Source organism: Macaca fascicularis, chromosome 10 (assembly GCF_037993035.2).
Source record: "Macaca fascicularis isolate 582-1 chromosome 10, T2T-MFA8v1.1".
NCBI classification, from domain to species: Eukaryota; Metazoa; Chordata; class Mammalia; order Primates; family Cercopithecidae; genus Macaca; species Macaca fascicularis.
This window is the reverse complement of record NC_088384.1, coordinates 39,906,025-39,910,000: the sequence shown is the minus strand read 5'-3', so window position 1 is coordinate 39,910,000 and position 3,976 is coordinate 39,906,025.

Genomic DNA, 3,976 nt, shown 5'->3' with positions numbered 1-3,976 from the left:
GGACAGGGAAAAGGAGCACAAGGCAGGCAAGGAGCCAGGGGGCCACGGAGACAAGGGCACGGGGAACCCGCAGGGGGCTAACTCGGGCAAGCAACCCTCAGGCACGGCCGGGCCACCAGGAAAACACGGCCACGGGATCCCACCGCCACAGACACGAGGGCGGTCCCGCGGCGCCCCGCCTGGGACGCCGAACGGCCCTTGGGCAGCCCACCGAGCAACCCCCTCACGAGCCCCGGGTCCCACCACCGGCGGCCCCGAAGCAACCTCAGCCACAAGCCCAACACCAGGGGCCACATGTCGCCCGTTTCTCGTCCGTCCCGGACCCGGTCCCGCTCCGGGAGACCGGCGCGCCGCCCCGTGGGGACGGCTCGCTCCCCAAGGACCAGGCGGCCCCACACCCCGCGCCACGCGAACGCGGTCATCGGCAGCGGTCGCGGCTCGGCACGGGAGCGGGCGGAGAGCCGGCTCACAGCGGGGAGCGGCGTCGCGCGCCAGACGGAGTGCCACGCGCACCCGCCGCTCGCAGCAGCCTTCCCATCCGCTAGGACGTCGGGCCCGGCCCAGCGGGATCCTCCCCCAACTCGGAAGGGGGAGGCGCGGGCCACAGTAGACGACGAGCCGCGCGCTCGGCCCCCACCGCGGGGTCCGGCGGAACCCTCACTGTCCCCCCACCTCATCCCGTCGAGGCGGGGACAGCGGAGGAGGAGGGTTCTCTGCAGGCGAGTCGCTACGGCAGCGCTACCACAACACAGAGAGAGGCGGCGGGCCGGGGGATCCGGTACCCCAAGGCACACCTCTCGGATCGCTAGAGAAGGCTTTCTCACCGAGGGTGGGTCACGCTCCCCACCCGCCAGTCGCCCCTCGTCGGGCCCGCAGAGGCACTCAGGGACGCCTGGGGAAGGGAGGGGGCCTGCGGCGCGAGAAGAAACCTGCGGCAACCTTGAGCGTTTGCGGTCAGGGCAGGGGCCCGGCCGGCGCGCGTGCGCACAGCCCCCAAGGCCCCCCGCCGTCCACCCACCTCCTTTCTGTGAGGCAAGGCGCCTCCAGTTAACCCACACACGACCGATCGGAGGCAGAACGGCAGCCCCTCGGCGGCCGGCCGGCGCACGCGTGGCCGGCCCGAGCCCACCGCAACCGCTCACACGGCCCGCGCTCACCCGCCAGAGGGGAGCACGGGACGTGCGCTCGCCAGACCAGGCGGCGCCCTTCCCCGCGTGGGAGGGGCGCGTCTCACTCAACCGCCTCGACCCGCACAGCCAACGCGCTCCCTCAGGACCCACGCGCGGACACCACGGCGGCGACCGGAGGAGGGGGCGCTGGGGGCGGGAGCGACACACCACCGCTCGGCCTCGGGCACCTGAGAGACAGCCCGGGGCGCTCCAGGAGCACCGCAAAGGCCCAGGCGGAGCCAGCGCTCGTGCAATACCCGAGAGGGCAGCACGGCGGGCCAGCGGGACAGCACCCCCACCGCCGCGGAGGGGGGCGGCCCACGAGGCGACGACCACAAGAGGCGAAAGCGAGGGGTGCCTGCTGCGTCAGAGGACCCCCGCCGACCCACGCCGGACGCCACGAGGCAGGCGGCGGGGTCGGGACAGCGAGGTCGGGCCGGGTTCCGCACCCCAGTGCCTCCCAACGCACCGCCCACAGGCGGGGATGGGAGACGGGGGAAACCCCGCGGGCGGGACGAGAAGAACGGGTCTCATTCACCACGAATGCCCGCCCCTCGCCCGTCGCGGCTCGGTCCCGGCCCGGGAGAGCGTGACATCACCACATCGATCAGGGAAAGCATCCCCGGAGCAGGGTCGGCCGGCCAGCCACAGCCTCCCCAGAGGCCAGCGAGCAGATCAGCCTGGCCATCCCCAGCCCCAGGACAGGGGCGGCAGACAACCCGGCAGAGACGAGGAATGCCTGACACGCACGGCACGGAGCCAGCGGGAGTGGGGTTGTCACGGCCGCCCCAGGTGCCCGCAGCGGGGAGCGCACGGTGGCACGGTAAGCCCGCGCCACCTTCCCCGCCGCCCCCAGGTGGGTCAGAGACCCGGACCCAAGGCGGCACCGGGAGCTGGGACGCTCGGATGCATGAGAGACCGGGCACACGGGCCCCAGCAGGCGGCTCAAGCACGAGCAGGGCCGGCTAGCCGGGTCACCGGGAGGCCGAAGACCCGCGACGCATCCAAGAGACCCAACCTCTCCAGCGACAGGTCGCCAGAGGACAGCGTGTCAGCAATAACCCGGTGGCCCAAAATGCCGGCTCGGAGTGAAACATATACCTCCCCAGGAGACAGGAGGTCGAGTCACCGACCACGCCGCCGGCCCAGGGAACCCGCGACACGGGCATCTGTCCCCAAAATCGCCACCATCGCAGCCAGACACGGAGCACCCAGGGCCCTCTGGTCGACCCCAGGACACACGCCGGAGCAGCGCCGGGCCAGGGACGTCCTCCCGGCCACCCGTGCCACGCAGGGGCCGGCCCGAGTCTCCAGAGCGAGACTCGGAAGCGTTTTCGGCCGTCCCCTCGTACGACCGGGACACACGAGGGACCGAAGGCCGGCCAGGTGTGACCTCTCGGGCCGCACGCGCGCTCAGGGAGCGCTCTCCGACTCCCCACGGGGACTTGCAAACAACAGGTCACGGCAGAGGGACCGCTCCCCGGCACCCGGGGGACGAGGCAGGACGGTCCCCGGCTCCCCACGGGGACTTGGAGAAAAAATTCGGCCGCTGCCTCAGACGGCCAGGATGCGCGCGGGCCCGCGACCGGGCCGGGAAGGGTGTCCCCAGCCTCCCGCCCCAAGCCCGGTGGGTCCCCGCGGGTCGCGGGTCAGGCCTCGGGAGCCGCGGCGTGCTGGTCGACCAACCCCGGCAGCCCCACACCCGGCTCTGGCCCGAAAGCGCAGCGACAACCTCTCCCCACATAAGCCTGCACGCCTGAGCTCTGACTCACAAGTGACGCGCCAGAGCTCTGGCGCGACCGGGACAGCCCGGCTGACGACCGCGGTCTTTCCGGAGCTCTGCCTAGCTCACAGCGGGGACGGTCCCCTCCCTCGGCAGCTGCCACCGCAGCTCCGGAAGCCAAGGGAACGATATAAAAGCGGCCGCCAGATGGAGTCCGACAACCGTCGCGAACGTCACCAAGACAGATCCGGATGGCAGGCCGGCCCGCGGACCGCAAAACCGAAACCGTGAGTCGAGAGACGCTATCCCGAGGCCGAAAACGCAGCCCCTGTACCCCAACCCCACAGAAACGGTCCCCAAACCCTGTCTCTGCATGGACCGCGACACAGTCAGAAGACAACCCACGGCGTGTGGATGTTCGGAGAGGCATCTCGGTGGGAGAAACAACAAGCAAGGACTCGGTCGCGGGTCGTTGAGGACACAGGGAGACACAGAATGCGTAGGCTCTTCCTGAATCCAGACAGAGAAGGAGGGAGGGAGGGAGGGAGGGAGGGAGGGAGGGCGGGCGGGCGGGCGGGCAGGCAGGCAGGAAAACATAAAGAAGGAAACAGAGAAAGAAAGAAAGGAAGGAAAACCTAAAGGAGAGAAAGGAAGAAAAGAGAAGAGAAGAGAAGACAAATATCAATATAAGTACTTACATTTGTATATAGGTATAACATATAAAACTACATTAAAATAGAAAAAAATTTATATGCATACACATGAATAAACAGATAAAAATGAATAAATAAAAAATAAGGTAACATAACATAAGCAAATAGGCCAGGCGCGGTGGCTGACGCCTGTGATCCCAGCACTTTCAGAGGCTGGGGGAGAGAGAGAGAAAAAAAAATGAAAGAAAGAAAGAAAGAAAGAAAGAAAGAAAGAAAGAGAGAGAGAGAAAGAGAGAGAGAAAGAAAGAAAGACAGAAAGAAAGAAGAAAGAGAGAGAGAGAGGGAGAAAGACAGCGAGAAAGAAAGGCGAGAGAAGAAAGAAAAAAAAAAGAAAGAGGAAAGACAGGAAGAAAGACAAAGCAAGAAAGCAA